Source organism: Xyrauchen texanus, chromosome 23 (genome assembly GCF_025860055.1).
Source record: "Xyrauchen texanus isolate HMW12.3.18 chromosome 23, RBS_HiC_50CHRs, whole genome shotgun sequence".
NCBI classification, from domain to species: Eukaryota; Metazoa; Chordata; class Actinopteri; order Cypriniformes; family Catostomidae; genus Xyrauchen; species Xyrauchen texanus.
This window is the reverse complement of record NC_068298.1, coordinates 2,144,154-2,164,153: the sequence shown is the minus strand read 5'-3', so window position 1 is coordinate 2,164,153 and position 20,000 is coordinate 2,144,154. Positions and strand designations below refer to the sequence as shown.

General features: G+C 38.7%; 1 protein-coding gene across 1 annotated transcript in view; it reads right to left on the bottom strand.

Moving 5' to 3' along the window:
• The window catches only part of LOC127663405 (platelet-derived growth factor receptor beta-like), a 57,058-nt gene extending 48,168 nt beyond the window's left edge, over positions 1 to 8,890 (bottom strand). The window contains 1 exon segment of the mRNA XM_052154981.1: positions 8,628 to 8,890. The gene's annotated coding sequence lies outside the window, so the exon portion shown is untranslated.
• Positions 8,891 to 20,000: the final 11,110 nt, after the last annotated feature.

The window sequence follows — 20,000 nt, the reverse complement described above, 5'->3', positions numbered from 1 at the left end:
GATCAGATGCTGATGTTACTGGGGGAGATCAGATCAGATGCTGGTGTTACTGGGGGAGATCAGATCAGATGCTGGTGTTACTGGGGGAGATCAGATCAGATGCTGGTGTTACTGGAGGAGATCAGATCAGATGCTGGTGTTACTGGGGAGATCAGATCAGATGCTGGTGTTACTGGGGAGATCAGACCAGATGCTGGTGTTACTGGGGAGATCAGATCAGATGCTGGTGTTACTGGGGAGATCAGATCAGATGCTGGTGTTACTGGGGAGATCAGATGCTGGTGTTACTGGGGAGATCAGATCAGATGCTGGTGTTACTGGGGGAGATCAGATCAGATGCTGGTGTTACTGGAGGAGATCAGATCAGATGCTGGTGTTACTGGAGGAGATCAGATCAGATGCTGGTGTTACTGGGGGAGATCAGATCAGATGCTGGTGTTACTGGGGGAGATCAGACCAGATGCTGGTGTTACTGGGGGAGATCAGATCAGATGCTGGTGTTACTGGAGGAGATCAGATCAGATGCTGGTGTTACTGGGGGAGATCAGATCAGGTGCTGGTGTTACTGGGGGAGATCAGATCAGATGCTGGTGTTACTGGGGGAGATCAGATCAGATGCTGGTGTTACTGGGGGAGATCAGATCAGATGTTGGTGTTACTGGGGGAGATCAGATCAGATGCTGGTGTTACTGGGGAGATCAGATCAGATGCTGGTGTTACTGGGGGAGATCAGACCAGATGCTGGTGTTACTGGGGGAGATCAGATCAGATGCTGGTGTTACTGGGGAGATCAGATCAGATGCTGGTGTTACTGGGGGAGATCAGATCAGATGCTGGTGTTACTGGGGAGATCAGATCAGATGCTGGTGTTACTGGGGAGATCAGATGCTGGTGTTACTGGGGAGATCAGATCAGATGCTGGTGTTACTGGGGAGATCAGATCAGATGCTGGTGTTACTGGGGGAGATCAGACCAGATGCTGGTGTTACTGGGGGAGATCAGATCAGATGCTGGTGTTACTGGGGGAGATCAGATCAGATGCTGGTGTTACTGGGGGAGATCAGATGCTGGTGTTACTGGGGAGATCAGATCAGATGCTGGTGTTACTGGGGGAGATCAGATCAGATGCTGGTGTTACTGGAGGAGATCAGATCAGATGCTGGTGTTACTGGAGGAGATCAGATCAGATGCTGGTGTTACTGGGGGAGATCAGATCAGATCAGATGCTGGTGTTACTGGGGAGATCAGACCAGATGCTGGTGTTACTGGGGAGATCAGATCAGATGCTGGTGTTACTGGAGGAGATCAGATCAGATGCTGGTGTTACTGGGGAGATCAGATCAGGTGCTGGTGTTACTGGGGAGATCAGATCAGATGCTGGTGTTACTGGGGGAGATCAGATCAGATGCTGGTGTTACTGGGGAGATCAGATCAGATGTTGGTGTTACTGGGGAGATCAGATCAGATGTTGGTGTTACTGGGGGAGATCAGATCAGATGCTGGTGTTACTGGGGAGATCAGATCAGATGCTGGTGTTACTGGGGGAGATCAGATCAGATGCTGGTGTTACTGGGGGAGATCAGATCAGATGCTGGTGTTACTGGGGGAGATCAGATCATCATGCACCAGTTGCAGCAAAATGCATTTTTTGCTCCTCAGAAACCAATCACTGCCTTAATGTACTTCACTCACAGTACTTTTATTCTCTTATGTTCATTATATGCATTAATAATTTATATGTATTAATGCTTTGGCAATATTGTATATAAACACAATCATGCCAATAAAGTACTTTTAAATTTAAATTTAAATAGAGAGAGAGAGAGAGTATGAGAGAGAGTGGGAGAGAGAGAGAGAGAGAGAGAGAGAGAGCTTTAAATGATTACAGCTCTGGCTCTAAACTCGGCCTCAGAGTTAAACCAGCTTCTACAAACAAAGAGAGAGAGTGTGTGTGTGTGTGTGTGTGTGAGAGAGAGAGAGAGAGAGAGAGAGAGAGACAGAGAGGAAATTGGGGATCAGGAAATGACTGTGGCATTCCTGAGCTGTTGCAGAGATGATGAGCATAAGGCCAATCCTCAAACGCAATTGCGAATGCCTACCCTGAAGATAAAACCAAACGTAGATCAAAGCAGTTCATGCCAATGCCAGTTATAGTGCCCGTTGTGCCAACAATAAGAATGCAACACATTCTTTCATTGCTCTCCAAAGTGTGGACTGACCCATTTGTGAACACAACAACGCCTGAAATCAAGGTAGACACGTTATCAGCACATATATGGATAGAGTATGTTTCTGATGTTTAAGGCAGACGTGCACACTTGGTCAACACATTGCTAGTGCAGAGTCTCCAACCAGCTACAGTAGTGTTCTTCAGTTACTCTTTGCATGGCAGAGAAATGACTAAAACAGTCACACACAGCACATACATACACACACACAGACACGTGCATGCCAATACAAATACACACGCACGCTGAGCTTTAATAAAGTTTTTAATCAAATAGATAGTTATCTAAAGTAAATCTGATCATATTTTCTTTGATCGACGACGCCAATTTTTCCTCCATATCTCAACAGTCTCTCTGTGTCTCTGCTTGACTTGGACAGAGTGCAGAGAGACAGACAGAGAGACAGACAGATTAAACACACACTTGAACGACATAAGGAAATTCACCCTGATGAATGCCGACAAACTCCTGTTCTTTAATGCTGAAACTCTGCAGGAGGTTTCAAGACCTTTACCATGCGCTTTCTGGGCTATGCCATGATAAAACCATGATTTTCAGACAGGTACCACTGTAATACCAAAGAAAACCATGGTATAACCATATTTTTGGAAATGTACCATGACAATACCATTTTTTGTAAACATTTGCCCATGGTAATACCATTATAAACCATAGTATTACCATATCTTTTGGGCATACTTTTGTAATACCATGTTTTTAGACAATTACCATGGCAAAACCACTATAAAACTATAATTTTACCATTTATATATATATATATATATATATATAGTATATATATATTTACCATGGTAAAACCATATTTTTAGACAATTACCATTGCAAAACCACTATAAAACTATAATTTTACCATTTATATATATATATATAGTATATATATATTTACCATGGTAATACCATGTTTTTAGACAATTACCATTGCAAAACCACTATAAAACTATAATTTTACCATTTATATATATATATATATATATATATATATTTACCATGGTAAAACCATATTTTTAGACAATTACCATTGCAAAACCACTATAAAACTATAATTTTACCATTTATATATATATTTACCATGGTAAAACCATATTTTTAGACAATTACCATGGCAAAACCACTATAAAACTATAATTTTAGCATTTATATATATATTTACCATGGTAAAACCATATTTTTAGACAATTACCATGGCAAAACCACTATAAAACTATAATTTTAGCATTTATATATATATTTACCATGGTAAAACCATATTTTTAGACAATTACCATGGCAAAACCACTATAAAACTATAATTTTACCATTTATATATATATTTACCATGGTAAAACCATATTTTTAGACAATTACCATGGCAAAACCACTATAAAACTATAATTTTAGCATTTATATATATATTTACCATGGTAAAACCATATTTTTAGACATTAACCACAGTAATACATTGCAAAACAATGGCATTACCATGTTTTGTAAACATTTGAAATGGTAAAACCATAGTATTACCATATCTTTTGGGTATTTACTTTTGTAATACCATGTTTTTAGACAATTACCATGGCAAAACCAATATAAAACTATAATTTTACCATTTATATATATATTTACCATGGTAAAACCATATTTTTAGACAATGACCATGGCAAAAACACTATAAAACTATCATATTAAAATTTATATATATATATATATATATATATATATATATATATATATATATATATATATATATATATATATATATATATATATATATATATTTACCATGGTAAAACCATATTTTTAGACAATTACCATGGCAAAACCACTATAAAACTATTTTTTACCATTTATATATATATATTTACCATGGTAAAACCATATTTTTAGACAATTACCATGGCAAAACCAATATAAAACTATAATTTTACCATTTATATATATATTTACCATGGTAAAACCATATTTTTAGACAATTACCATGGCAAAACCACTATAAAACTATAATTCTCCCATTTATATATATATTTATCATAGTAAAACCATATTTTTAGACAATTACCATTGCAAAACCACTATAAAACTATAATTTTACCATTTATATATATATTTACCATGATAAAACCATATTTTTAGACAATTACCATGGCAATACCACACTATTACCAAGGTATTACCATGTTTTTGGACACATACCATGGTAATACAGTGCTTTTATACATTTACCATGGCAATACCATAGTAACACCATTGTATTACCATGTTTTTTGAACATTAACCACAATAATACCATTGAAAAACAATGGCATTACCATGTTTTTGGAAATTTACCATGGCAATACCATGTTTTATAAACATTTGACATGGTAAAACCATAGTAAACCATAGTATTACCATATCTTTTGGGCATTTACTATGGTTAATATCATGTTTTTTATATTTAACATGATAATACCACACTAAAACCATGGCATTACCAATGTTTTGAACATTTACTTGGGTATACCTTGTTTTAGACATGTATCATGGTAAAATCATAGTTTTATGGACACGGCCCATGATCATTTTGACATTTGCTATGCTAATACAATGTTTTTCTTGACATACCTTGGACTAACAATTTTTTTTATCATGATATATAAATAAGGAAATTATTCGGCGCTATGTTGATGGTATCAAAGTACCAGTATATTAGCATCTAAAACTCACGCCATTGATTGAGTCAGAGGTTGACATGTCAAGTCAAGCCAATCAAACCAACAGAGTAATGTTTTGAAAACACACTCTTCAGGAAGTCAACCTACCAATGGATTACTTATAGCTGACACTGTGAAAACATCTCATGCAGCAGTTTTAAAGAACCAAATGTTCAATTAATGATACGTTCGTGGAGTTGACAGGTCGGCAGATCATGTGTGTTTGACTCTCCACTCATCCGCTGCTAATGGGAAGCACATTTTCATCAGACTGGTATGTGGGCCAGCTGTGGGGGGCAGGAAACAGCTGGTGACGCAGCACTTGCGAGGCGCTCCGTCCCAATGCAAACCACTCTGTTTTGGTTGACAGTCTTATCCCACATGCGCACACTCATGCTTTACTCATGCATGTGACTAATAACGGCGTGTTCTGGATGGGACCCTCTTTAGAGTGACACGATGAGTAACGGGGGATTTTAGAACGGCATGTGATGAAGGCTGTGCATTTCAGAAACTGACCGGATCCTCTGAGATCAGCTGTTGAACATCTGTGAGCAGCCGAGAAGAGACTAAACAAACAGCCCAGACAGTTCAAGAAGAAACACAAAGTCCTGAACTTCAGATAACCGTCGGTGCAAAAGAGCTTTCCGTACAGCACTGAACAAAGGATATCAATACGGACTTAACCAGTGCTTGATTTGCTACACTTTTGGATGTGTTTTCCGAAGAAGGATCTGAAAAGAATCATGTATGTAAAGATCAGATTCAGAAATGCTGTTGAGCTTTCCACACAAGCACAGTGAGTGTTTCAAAGACAGGGGAAGCGTTCAAATAAGCCATTAGCACTGCTGTACAACACACAAAGAGGACAACAGGGCATTATATAATATCCCTCTCACACACATACAGTACACAACAACTCTCACCCTCTCAACAAACTCGCTCAAGTTGCAAATAAACACCTCTACAGCTTCACAGATGTTGACAAGCATGTAAAAAGGTGCTCCAATGCAGACGGTAAAGCACAGCTTTGTTTGCTCTCGCTGAATTCAGGTCATTAAAATGCAACGTGTTAAACACACAAACAAACCAGAGGATGCGGAGACACATAATTCTCACCGGAAACACTCCAGAGGTAATCCATGGTATTACTTTATTTTTGAACTTTTTAGCCTTTCGCTATGGCAGTACCATGTTTTAGCCGGTTACCATGGAAATAGCATTTTTTTTTGTCATTTGCCATGGTAACACCAAAGTGAAACAATGGTATTGCTATATATTTTTTGCCATTGACCACGTTAAGACCATGTTTTTTAGACATTTGCCATGTTAAAACCATGGAATTACTATATTTTTGTTAATTAAACATGGAAACACTATAGTAAAGCCATTTTATTACACTATTTTTTGACATGAATAATGGTAATACCACATTTTTAGCCATTCATCATGGGAATACCATAATAAAACCATGTTATTACCATATTATTTGACATGTATAATGGTAATATCACTTTTGTAGCCTTTAAACATGAGCAATACCATAATAAAACCATGTTATTACCATATTATATGACATGAATAATGGTAATACCACATTTTTAGCCATTAAACATGAGCAATACCATAATAACACTATGTTATTACCATATTATTTGACATGTATAATGGTAATACCACATTTTTAGCCATTAAACATGAGCAATACCATAATAACACTATGTTATTACCATATTATTTGACATGTATAATGGTAATACCACATTTTTAGCCATTAAACATGAGCAATACCATAATAACACTATGTTATTACCATATTATTTGACATGTATAATGGTAATACCACATTTTTAGCCATTAAACATGAGCAATACCATAATAACACTATGTTATTACCATATTATTTGACATGTATAATGGTAATACCACATTTTTAGCCATTAAACATGAGCAATACCATAATAACACTATGTTATTACCATATTATTTGACATGTATAATGGTAATACCACATTTTTAGCCATTAAACATGAGCAATACCATAATAACACTATGTTATTACCATATTATTTGACATGTATAATGGTAATACCACATTTTTAGCCTTTAAACATGAGCAATACCATAATAAAACCATGTTATTACCATATTATTTGACATGTATAATGGTAATACCACATTTTTAGCCATTAATCATAGGAATACCATAATAAAACCATGTTATTACCATATTATATGACATGTATAATGGTAATACCACATTTTTAGCCATTAATCATGGGAATACCATAATAAAACCATGTTATTACCATATTGTTTGACATGTATAATGGTAATACCACTTTTGTAGCCTTTAAACATGAGCAATACCATAATAAAACCATGTTATTACCATATTATATGACATGAATAATGGTTATACCACATTTTTAGCCATTAAACATGAGCAATACCATAATAACACTATGTTATTACCATATTATTTGACATGTATAATGGTAATACCACATTTTTAGCCTTTAAACATGAGCAATACCATAATAAAACTATGTTATTACCATATTATGTGACATGTATAATGGTAATACCACATTTTTAGCCATTAATCATGGGAATACCATAATAAAACCATGTTATTACCATATTATTTGACATGAATAATGGTAATACCACATTTTTAGCCTTTAAACATGAGCAATACCATAATAAAACCATGTTATTACCATATTATTTGACATGAATAATGGTAATACCACATTTTTAGCCATTAAACATGAGCAATACCATAATAAAACCATGTTATTACCATATTATTTGACATGAATAATGGTAATACCACATTTTTAGCCATTAAACATGAGCAATACCATAATAAAACCATGTTATTACCATATTATTTGACATGTATAATGGTAATACCACATTTTTAGCCTTTAAACATGAGCAATACCATAATAAAACCATGTTATTACCATATTATTTGACATGTATAATGGTAATACCACATTTTTAGCCATTAATCATGGGAATACCATAATAAAACCATGTTATTACCATATTATTTGACATGTATAATGGTAATACCACATTTTTAGCCATTAATCATGGGAATACCATAATAAAACCATGTTATTACCATATTATATGACATGTATAATGGTAATACCACATTTTTAGCCTTTAAACATGGTAATACTATAGTAAAACTATAGTATTTTTGACATGTACCACGATAATACCACATTTTTAGTCATTAACTAGGGAAATACCAAAGTAAAACCATGGTATTACTATATTTTTGGACATATACTGCATTAATACCAATTTTAGCCATTTGCCATGGTAACACCATAGTAAAACCATAATGATGAAATACCATTATGTTTAGACATGCATCATTTGTTTGTTTTTTGTGACATGCATCATGATAATACCAGTCAAGTTCAGTCCCTCATAGAACCTAAAAAGTGGTTGTATTTTGCACCCAAAGGTTTCCACAACTGTTACAAGCCAAAGAACTCCAATCTAAGGCTATTTACAGCCATTCTTTCTGTATAGACAAATCTGCACAGACAAACAAAGAAAACTCAAATATTTAAAGCAACGTTTCACCACAACCGAAAGGAATAAAACGCTCCGGTCAGGACCGAATGGAAATGAGACGTAACGGACAGCATGTGTGACAATAAGATCAGTTCACATCTCTTACCTACATCAGCGCAGATGCCCGGACATCAAATCAAGAGCCTTTATAGGAAATTCCTATAACGTTGTCTCTCGTAGCGTCTGCGTCTCGCTCTCTGTCTTTCACTCTGTCTCTCTCTCGCTATGAGTGAGCAACACTGTCCAATTATCTGCTTTTTTGTAGGGGTCACTCTTACAGCTGCTTGAGGGAGAATGGAGCTTAAGACTTCAGTCTGGAGCGAGAGAGAGAGAGAGAGAGAGAGAGAGAGAGAGAGAGAGAGAGAGAGAGAGAGAGAGAGGAGGTTGGGCACCAGACATGTTTATTTAGTCAAACGACACAGCAGGGTTCACTCACAAGGAAAACTAGCCTTGCTAAAAAGGTGCCACTGATTGAATCCCAAAGCTGGTCTTCATTGGGATTCAATGTCCTCGCATAAACTATAAAACAACAAAGTACAAATTGCAAATGCCATATCAGTAATATCTCAAATGTGTCTCAAAGTCTCCATTCTCCTAAGAAAATGAAAAGAGTACGCTAACGTGTCTCCTCCAGAGTTTCAGCTGGAGAACACGTGTGTATTATTTGAGTTGTTTAAAACTTTGTTTATATTTTCAATCTAGGGTTATAGCGGGGAGCGACGAGGGGAGGCGTGGGGAGAGGGAAAGTGTGAGCGGGAGACAAAGAGAGAGAGAGAGAGAGAGAGAGAGAGAGTTCCAGGACGCGCTGTTGCCTGGTCCTCAACCGCTCCTCCGCCCTCTGGTGGACGGCAGCGTGCCCTCCGATCCTTGGCTGACAGCCGCGGTTGCTCCCCTGGTTGAGGACTCCGCAACAGTGCATTCCTCCACTCTCCTGGGTTTCGACACCACTGTAACTGGTAAAGGATGGGTAAGGTGGGAACCGGCTGAACAGTCAACATAAAGTTTAATGTAAAACTCAACTTAAATAACATGAAACAATCATGGACACTCTCGCTCTCTCTAACTGACGTCTCTGGCCTCCCTTTATCTCGCTCTCCCACTGATCATCTGATTCAGCGCCGGCCGTGCATCCTCACGGCCAGGCCACGCCCTCTTCCTCACCACACTCACATGTTGTTTATGTCTTGTGTCTGTACTTTTGAAACAGTATTTTAATGTTGTTAAAACCATTGACTTCCATTGAAAGTGCCTCATTGTAACACAGATTTGTGCTTTTTCTTTTAAAGAAAAGGAGGGACGAGTCAAAATGTATTTTTGAGTTAATCAATATAATGCCAAAAATCCTGTTGATTGAGCTTAACTTGTATTAAACCCAGAATATTATACTTTTTAGGGAATATTCATAATATTCCAAAGTCTCACCGTAATTCTCAGAATTCTTTTGAGAAAAGACCCGATTAGTTTCACATGTGTATCCTCCAAAGTTTTATAAGAGATCTCAAAAATGTCTCAGACAGTGTCAAACTGGAAGTTTAGAAAGAAAAAAAAAAACTCTTAGCAATAATATTTTCCTCTGAGTGGATCTAAAACCATCAAACCATGTGGAGAACTCTTTCAGTGCCTCTTTTAGCAGGGCGTCCACTTTAAAGAGGTTTGGGAGACCTGAGTGAAACACACACACACACACACACACACACACACACACACACACACACACACACACACACACACACACACACACACACACACACACTCACACACTCACACCCACACACACCAAAACACAAGTCCAGCCAAAACTCCTCAGCAACAGTCGCCCATTTCTCCTGTTCTGAAAGCAAGCCGCAGGGGCACGCAGGGAAATGCGCAGGACTTTGGCAACTCTTACAATGCGGAGCCCAGCGGAGGAGAAAGGAAAGAGAATGAGAAACAAAAAGAAGGAGAGCAAGTTCCTTTCGGATCAGAGTGAACCTCTCTGTGCAGACCGCACTCAATTCAAACACAGAAATAAAAAAGCGATGGAATATTGTGTGGTTTTGGTGAAGGGAAGGTGTGTCAGTAGTGGCGTATGGAGCGCACACACACACACACACACACACACACACACACACACACACACACACACACACACACACACACACACACTCATAAAAGTGCCAGGGTCTGTTTTCAATCGTGGCTCTCTCTTAACTTTTTTCCCAGGCAGCGATTTTGGCAGCTTGCAAATTCATAACAGCTAAGTAAGGCCTTTTCTCTTTATTACAGGGAGAGAGAGAGATAGAGAGATAGATAGAGAGACAAAGAGAAAGAGAACATGGAGTTTGGCATTCACCCTGTAATTGTGTGTGTGAACACAAAACGTCCTGATAAACAGAGACTCATTAGAGGCCTTGAACAGATGACTAGTGTATTCTGGAATCTGAGCACAAACACAACACAACATATTATGTGCCCGTGTTTAAAAGCAATATCTCTTTTAGAGACATAGTTATATAAAAAAAGAAACAACACACATTATTTACTCCCCCTCATTTTGTTCCAAACATATTTCTTGCTTTAGTAATGTTATGCAGAATGTTAACTTTGCTCTTTTGTAAACAATATGAACAAATATGAAAAAGCACCACAAAAGTACAATAAAAGCTTACTAAACAACACCACAACATATAGGACTCGTGCACTAAGATCCATTTTGGTCAGTTCCTCTCACAAAAGTAGGTTGTTATTTACTGAAAGCTCAAATGACATTTGTTTTCTTGTATATTTATGGTGCATGAAGATGCATCACACCAGTTTTAACTTAAATAATACCATATGCTGTTGCATGACATTTAAAGCCAAATCAAGATTTATGTCTAGAATGTAAAAGGGTGATGCTCAGTCCCAGAGAAGCGTCATCCAATAGTCACGCGGTAGGCTACTTGTTTGTGATGTATGGAACATATGGCTTCTCACTGTGGTTTGGCTGGTTGTTATTCGTTATTGGATTGACAGCTGGATTATCTTTGAACGTGATCTGAAAGTGTCTTATTTAATTTCAGGTTTTAAATTGTGAGAAAAATGAGAGTCTGGTACAGTGGTGGATTTAGCCAAACAAGCTAGAACTGCTAATGTTCTGACAAAAAACAGAAATGGAGGGGAAAAAAGAGAGTCTGACAGAAATGGAGGGAAAAAAATAGAGTCTGACAGAAATGGAGGGAAAAAAATAGAGTCTGACAGAAATGGAGGAAAAAGGAGAGTCTGACAGAAATGGAGGGAAAAAAATAGAGTCTGACAGAAATGGAGGAAAAAGGAGAGTCTTACAGAAATGGAGGAAAAAAGGAGAGTCTTATAGAAATGAAGGAAAAAGGAGAGTCTGACAGAAATGGAGGAAAAAAGGAGAGTCTGACAGAAATGGAGGAAAAAAAAGAGAGTCTGACAGAAATGGAGGAAAAAAAGGAGAGTCTGACAGAAATGGATGGAAAAAAGGAGATTCTGACAGAAATGGAGGAAAAAAAGGAGAGTTTGACAGAAATGGAGGGAAAAAAGGAGATTCTGACAGAAATGGAGGAAAAAAAGGAGAGTCTGACAGAAATGGAGGGAAAAAGGAGAGTCTGACAGAAATGGAGGAAAAAAGGAGAGTCTGACAAAAATGGAGGAAAAAAGAGAGTCTGACAGAAATGGAGGGAAAAAGGTGAGTCTTACAGAAATGAAGGAAAAAGGAGAGTCTGAGAGAAATGGAGGAAAAAAGGAGAGTCTTACAAAAATGGAGGGAAAAAAGGAGAGTCTTACAGAAATGGAGGAAAAAAGGAGATTCTGACAGAAATGGAGGAAAAAAGGAGAGTCTTACAGAAATGAAGGAAAAAGGAGAGTCTTACAAAAATGGAGGGAAAAAAGGAGAGTCTTACAGAAATGGAGGAAAAAAGGAGAGTCTGACAGAAATGGAGGAAAAAAGGAGAGTCTTACAGAAATGGAGGAAAAAAGGAGAATCTGACAGAAATGAAGGAAAAAGGAGAGTCTGACAGAAATGGAGGGAAAAAAGGAGAGTCTGACAAAAATGGAGGAAAAAAAGGAGAGTCTTACAGAAATGGAGGGAAAAAGGTGAGTCTTACAGAAATGAAGGAAAAAGGAGAGTCTGAGAGAAATGGAGGAAAAAAGGAGAGTCTTACAAAAATGGAGGGAAAAAAGGAGAGTCTTACAGAAATGGAGGAAAAAAGGAGAGTCTGACAGAAATGGAGGAAAAAAGGAGAGTCTGACAGAAATGGAGGAAAAAAGGAGAGTCTTACAGAAATGAAGGAAAAAGGAGAGTCTTACAAAAATGGAGGGAAAAAAGGAGAGTCTTACAGAAATGGAGGAAAAAAGGAGAGTCTTACAGAAATGGAGGAAAAAAGGAGAGTCTGACAGAAATGGAGGAAAAAAAAGAGAGTCTGACAGAAATGGAGGGAAAAAAGGAGAGTCTGACAAAAATGGAGGAAAAAAAGGAGAGTCTTACAGAAATGGAGGAAAAAAGGAGAGTCTTACAGAAATGGAGGAAAAAAGGAGAGTCTGACAGAAATGAAGGAAAAAGGAGAGTCTGACAGAAATGGAGGGAAAAAAGGAGAGTCTGACAAAAATGGAGGAAAAAAAGGAGAGTCTTACAGAAATGGAGGGAAAAAGGTGAGTCTTACAGAAATGTAGGAAAAAGGAGAGTCTGAGAGAAATGGAGGAAAAAAGGAGAGTCTTACAAAAATGGAGGGAAAAAAGGAGAGTCTTACAGAAATGGAGGAAAAAAGGAGAGTCTGACAGAAATGGAGGAAAAAAGGAGAGTCTTACAGAAATGAAGGAAAAAGGAGAGTCTTACAAAAATGGAGGGAAAAAAGGAGAGTCTTACAGAAATGGAGGAAAAAAGGAGAGTCTGACAGAAATGGAGGAAAAAAGGAGAGTCTTACAGAAATGGAGGAAAAAAGGAGAGTCTGACAGAAATGGAGGAAAAAAAAGAGAGTCTGACAGAAATGGAGGGAAAAAAGGAGAGTCTGACAAAAATGGAGGAAAAAAAGGAGAGTCTTACAGAAATGGAGGGAAAAAGGTGAGTCTTACAGAAATGAAGGAAAAAGGAGAGTCTGAGAGAAATGGAGGAAAAAAGGAGAGTCTTACAAAAATGGAGGGAAAAAAGGAGAGTCTTACAGAAATGGAGGAAAAAAGGAGAGTCTGACAGAAATGGAGGAAAAAAGGAGAGTCTTACAGAAATGAAGGAAAAAGGAGAGTCTTACAAAAATGGAGGGAAAAAAGGAGAGTCTTACAGAAATGGAGGAAAAAAGGAGAGTCTGACAGAAATGGAGGAAAAAAGGAGAGTCTTACAGAAATGGAGGAAAAAAGGAGAGTCTGACAGAAATGGAGGAAAAAAAAGAGAGTCTGACAGAAATGGAGGGAAAAAAGGAGAGTCTGACAGAAATGGAGGAAAAAAGGAGAGTCTGACAGAAATGGAGGGAAAAAAGGAGAGTCTGACAGAAATGGAGGAAAAAAAAGAGAGTCTGACAGAAATGGAGGGAAAAAAGAGAGTCTGACAGAAATGGAGGGAAAAAAGGAGAGTCTGACAGAAATGGAGGAAAAAAAGGAGAGTCTGACAGAAATGGAGGAAAAAAAGGAGAGTCTGACAGAAATGGAGGGAAAAAACGAGAGTCTTAGAGAAATGGAGGGAAAAAAGGAGTCTGACAGAAATGGAGGGAAAAAAGGAGAGTCTGACAGAAATGGAGGAAAAAAGGAGAGTCTGACAGAAATGGAGGGAAAAAAATAAAGTCTAACAGAAATGGAGGAAAAAAAGGAGAGTCTGACAGAAATGGAGGGGAAAAAAGGAGAGTCTGACAGAAATGGAGGGAAAAAAGGAGAGTCTGACAGAAATGAAGGAAAAAGGAGAGTCTGACAGAAATGGAGGAAAGAAAGGAGAGTCTGACAGAAATGGAGGGGAAAAAAGGAGAGTCTGACAGAAATGGAGGGAAAAAAGGAGATTCTGACAGAAATTGAGGGAGAAAAAGGAGAGTCTGACAGAAATGGAGGGAGAAAAAGGAGAGTCTGACAGAAATGGAGGGGAAAAAAGGAGATTCTGACAGAAATGGAGGAAAAAAGGAGATTCTGACAGAAATGGAGGAAAAAAGGAGAGTCTGACAGAAATGGAGGAAAAAAAGGAGAGTCTGACAGAAATGGAGGAAAAAAAGGAGAGTCTGACAGAAATAGAGGGAAAAAAGGAGAGTCTGACAGAAATGGAGGGAAAAAAGGAGAGTCTGACAGAAATGGAGGGAAAAAAGGAGAGTCTGACAGAAATGGAGGGAAAAAGGAGAGTCTGACAGATATAGAGGGGGAAAAAAGGAGAGTCTGACAGAAATGGAGGGAAAAAGGAGAGTCTGACAGAAATGGAGGGAAAAAAGGAGAGTCTGACAGAAATGGAGGGAAAAAAGGAGAGTCTGACAGAAATGAAGGAAAAAGGAGAGTCTGACAGAAATGGAGGGGGAAAAAATGAGAGTCTGAGAGAAATGGAGGAAAGAAAAGAGAGTCTGACAGAAATGGAGGAGAAAAGGAGAGTCTGACAGAAATGGAGGAGAAAATGAGAGTCTGACAGAAATGGAGGAAAAAGGAGAGTCTGACAGAAATGGAGGAAAAAGGAGAGTCTGACAGAAATGGAGGGGAAAAATGAGAGTCTGAGAGAAATGAAGGAAAAGGAGAGTCTGACAGAATTGGAGGGGAAAAAATGAGAGTCTGAGAGAAATAGAGGAAAGAAAGGAGAGTCTGACAGAAATGAAGGAAAATGAGAGTCTGACAGAAATGGAGGGGAAAAAATGAGAGTCTGACAGAAATGGAGGGAAAAAAGTAGAGTCTGACAGAAATGGATGGAAAAAAGGAGAGTCTGAAAGAAATGGAGGGAAAAAGGAGATTCTGACAGAAATGGAGGGAAAAAGGAGAGTCTGAAAGAAATTGAGGAAAAAAAGGAGAGTCTGACAGAAATTGAGGAAAAAAAAAGGAGATTCTGACAGAAATGGAGGAAAAAAAGGAGAGTCTGTTAGAAATGGAGGGAAAAAAGGAGAGTCTGACAGAAATGGAGGGAAAAAAAGGAGAGTCTTACAGAAATGGAGGAAAAAAAGGAGAGTCTGACAGAAATGGAGGGAAAAAGAAGAGTCTGACAGAAATGGAGGAAAAAGGAGAGTCTGACAGAATTGGAGGGGAAAAAATTAGAGTCTGAGAGAAATAGAGGAAAGAAAGGAGAGTCTGACAGAAATGGAGGAAAAAAAAGAGTCTGACAGAAATGGAGGGAAAAAAGGAGAGTCTGAGAGAAATAGAGGGGAAAAAAGGAGAGTCTGACAGAAATGGAGGGAAAAAAGGAGAGTCTGAGAGAAATGGAGGGGAAAAAAGGAGAGTCTGATAGAAATGGAGGGAAAAAAGGAGAGTCTGACAGAAATGGAGGGAAAAAGAAGAGTCTGACAGAAATGGAGGGGAAAAAAGGAGAGTCTGACAGAAATGGAGGGAAAAAAGGAGAATCTGACAGAAATGGAGGAAAAAAGGAGAGTCTTACAGAAATGGAGGAAAAAAAGGAGAGTCTGACAGAAATGGAGGGAAAAAATGAGAGTCTTAGAGAAATGGAGGGAAAAAAGGAGAGTCTGACAGAAATGGAGGGAGAAAAGGAGAGTCTGACAGAAATGGAGGGAGAAAAGGAGAGTCTGACAGAAATGAAGGAAAAAGGAGATTCTAACAGAAATGGAGGGAAAAAAGGAGAGTCTGACAGAAATGGAGGGGAAAAAATGAGAGTCTGACAGAAATGGAGGGAAAAAAGGAGAGTCTGACAGAAATGGAGGGAAAAAGGAGAGTCTGAAAGAAATGGAGGAAAAAAAGGAGAGTCTGACAGAAATTGAGGAAAAAAAAAGGAGATTCTGACAGAAATGGAGGAAAAAAGGAGAGTCTGTTAGAAATGGAGGGAAAAAAGGAGAGTCTGACAGAAATGGAGGAAAAAAGGAGAGTCTGACAGAAATGGAGGGAAAAAAATAGAGTCTGACAGAAATGGAGGAAAAAAGGAGAGTCTTACAGAAATGGAGGAAAAAAGGAGAGTCTTATAGAAATGAAGGAAAAAGGAGAGTCTGACAGAAATGGAGGAAAAAAGGAGAGTCTGACAGAAATGGAGGAAAAAAAAGAGAGTCTGACAGAAATGGAGGAAAAAAGGAGATTCTGACAGAAATGGAGGAAAAAAAGGAGAGTCTGACAGAAATGGAGGGAAAAAAGGAGATTCTGACAGAAATGGAGGAAAAAAAGGAGAGTCTGACAGAAATGGAGGGAAAAAGGAGAGTCTGACAGAAATGGAGGAAAAAAGGAGAGTCTGACAGAAATGGAGGAAAAAAGGAGAGTCTTACAGAAATGAAGGAAAAAGGAGAGTCTGACAGAAATGGAGGAAAAAAGGAGAGTCTGACAAAAATGGAGGAAAAAAAAGAGAGTCTGACAGAAATGGAGGGAAAAAGGTGAGTCTTACAGAAATGAAGGAAAAAGGAGAGTCTGAGAGAAATGGAGGAAAAAAAGGAGAGTCTGTACAGAAATGGAGGGAAAAAAGGAGAGTCTATACAGAAATGGAGGAAAAAGGAGATTCTGACAGAAATGGAGGAAAAAAGGAGAGTCTTACAGAAATGAAGGAAAAAGGAGAGTCTGACAGAAATGGAGGGAAAAAGGAGAGTCTGACAGAAATGGAGGAAAAAGGAGAGTCTGACAGAAATGGAGGATAAAAGGAGAGTCTGACAGAAATGGAGGGAAAAAGGAGAGTCTGACAGAAATGAAGGAAAAAGGAGAGTCTGACAGAAATGGAGGGAAAAAAGGAGAGTCTGACAGAAATGGAGGAAAAAAGGAGAGTCTTACAGAAATGGAGGGAAAAAGGTGAGTCTTACAGAAATGAAGGAAAAAGGAGAGTCTGAGAGAAATGGAGGAAAAAGGAGAGTCTGACAAAAATGGAGGGAAAAAAGGAGAGTCTTACAGAAATGGAGGGAAAAAAGGAGAGTCTGACAGAAATGGAGGAAAAAGGAGAGTCTGACAGAAATGAAGGAAAAAGGAGAGTCTGACAGAAATGGAGGGAAAAAGGAGAGTCTTACAGAAATGGAGGAAAAAAGGAGAGTCTGACAGAAATGGAGGGAAAAAAGGAGAGTCTGACAGAAATGGAGGAAAAAAGGAGAGTCTGACAGAAATGGAGGAAAAAAGAGAGTCTGACAGAAATGGAGGGAAAAAAGGAGAGTCTGACAGAAATGGAGGAAAAAAGGAGAGTCTTACAGAAATGGAGGGAAAAAGGAGAGTCTTACAGAAATGAAGGAAAAAGGAGAGTCTGAGAGAAATGGAGGAAAAAAGGAGAGTCTGACAGAAATGGAGGGAAAAAAGGAGAGTCTGACAGAAATGGAGGAAAAAAGGAGAGTCTGACAGAAATGGAGGAAAAAAGGAGAGTCTGACAGAAATGAAGGAAAAAGGAGAGTCTTACAGAAATGGAGGGAAAAAAGGAGAGTCTTACAGAAATGGAGGAAAAAAGGAGAGTCTGACAGAAATGGAGGAAAAAAGGAGAGTCTTACAGAAATGGAGGGAAAAAGGAGAGTCTGACAGAAATGGAGGGAAAAAAGGAGAGTCTGACAGAAATGGAGGAAAAAAGGAGAGTCTGACAGAAATGGAGGAAAAAGGAGAGTCTGACAGAAATGGAGGAAAAAAGGAGAGTCTGACAGAAATGGAGGGAAAAAAGAGAGTCTGACAGAAATGGAGGAAAAAGGAGAGTCTTACAGAAATGGAGGAAAAAGGAGAGTCTGACAGAAATGGAGGAAAAAGGAGAGTCTTACAGAAATGGAGGGAAAAAGGAGAGTCTGACAGAAATGGAGGAAAAAAGGAGAGTCTGACAGAAATGGAGGAAAAAAGGAGAGTCTGACAGAAATGGAGGAAAAAGGAGAGTCTGACAGAAATGGAGGGAAAAAAGGAGAGTCTGACAGAAATGGAGGGAAAAAGGAGAGTCTGACAGAAATGGAGGAAAAAAGGAGAGTCTGACAGAAATGGAGGAAAAAAGGAGAGTCTGACAGAAATGGAGGAAAAAGGAGAGTCTGACAGAAATGGAGGGAAAAAAGGAGAGTCTGACAGAAATGGAGGAAAAAAAGGAGAGTCTGACAGAAATGGAGGGAAAAAGGAGAGTCTGACAGAAATGGAGGAAAAAGGAGAGTCTGACAGAAATGGAGGAAAAAAGGAGAGTCTGACAGAAATGGAGGGAAAAAGGAGAGTCTGACAGAAATGGAGGAAAAAGGAGAGTCTGACAGAAATGGAGGGAAAAAAAGGAGAGTCTGACAGAAATGGAGGGAAAAAAGGAGAGTCTGACAGAAATGGAGGGAAAAAAGGAGAGTCTGACAGAAATGGAGGAAAAAAGGAGAGTCTGACAGAAATGGAGGGAAAAAGGAGAGTCTGACAGAAATGGAGGAAAAAAGGAGAGTCTGACAGAAATGGAGGAAAAAAAGGAGAGTCTGACAGAAATGGAGGGAAAAAGGAGAGTCTGACAGAAATGGAGGGAAAAAAGGAGAGTCTGACAGAAATGGAGGGAAAAAAGGAGAGTCTGACAGAAATGGAGGGAAAAAAGGAGAGTCTGACAGAAATGGAGGGAAAAAGGAGAGTCTGACAGAAATGGAGGGAAAAAAGGAGAGTCTGACAGAAATGGAGGGAAAAAGGAGAGTCTGACAGAAATGGAGGGAAAAAGGAGAGTCTGACAGAAATGGAGGAAAAAGGAGAGTCTGACAGAAATGGAGGGAAAAAAGGAGAGAGTCTGACAGAAATGGAGGGAAAAAAAGGAGAGTCTGACAGAAATGGAGGGAAAAAGGAGAGTCTGACAGAAATGGAGGGAAAAAAGGAGAGTCTGACAGAAATGGAGGGAAAAAAAGGAGAGTCTGACAGAAATGGAGGGAAAAAAGGAGAGTCTGACAGAAATGGAGGGAAAAAAGGAGAGTCTGACAGAAATGGAGGGAAAAAAGGAGAGTCTGACAGAAATGGAGGGAAAAAAAGGAGAGTCTGACAGAAATGGAGAAAAAGAGTCTGACAGAAATGGAGGAAAAAGGAGAGTCTGACAGAAATGGAGGGAAAAAAGGAGAGTCTGACAGAAATGGAGGGAGAAAAAAGGAGAGTCTGACAGAAATGGAGGGGAAAAAAGGAGAGTCTGACAGAAATGGAGGGAAAAAAGGAGAGTCTGACAGAAATGGAGGGAAAAAAGGAGAGTCTGACAGAAATGGAGGAAAGAAAGGAGAGTCTGACAGAAATGGAGGAAAGAAAGGAGAGTCTGACAGAAATGGAGGAAAGAAAGGAGAGTCTGACAGAAATGGAGGGAAAAAAGGAGAGTCTGACAGAAATGGAGGAAAGAAAGGAGAGTCTGACAGAAATGGAGGGAAAAAAGGAGAGTCTGACAGAAATGGAGGGAAAAAAGGAGAGTCTGACAGAAATGGAGGGAAAAAAGGAGAGTCTGACAGAAATGGAGGAAAAAAAGTGGAGTCTGACA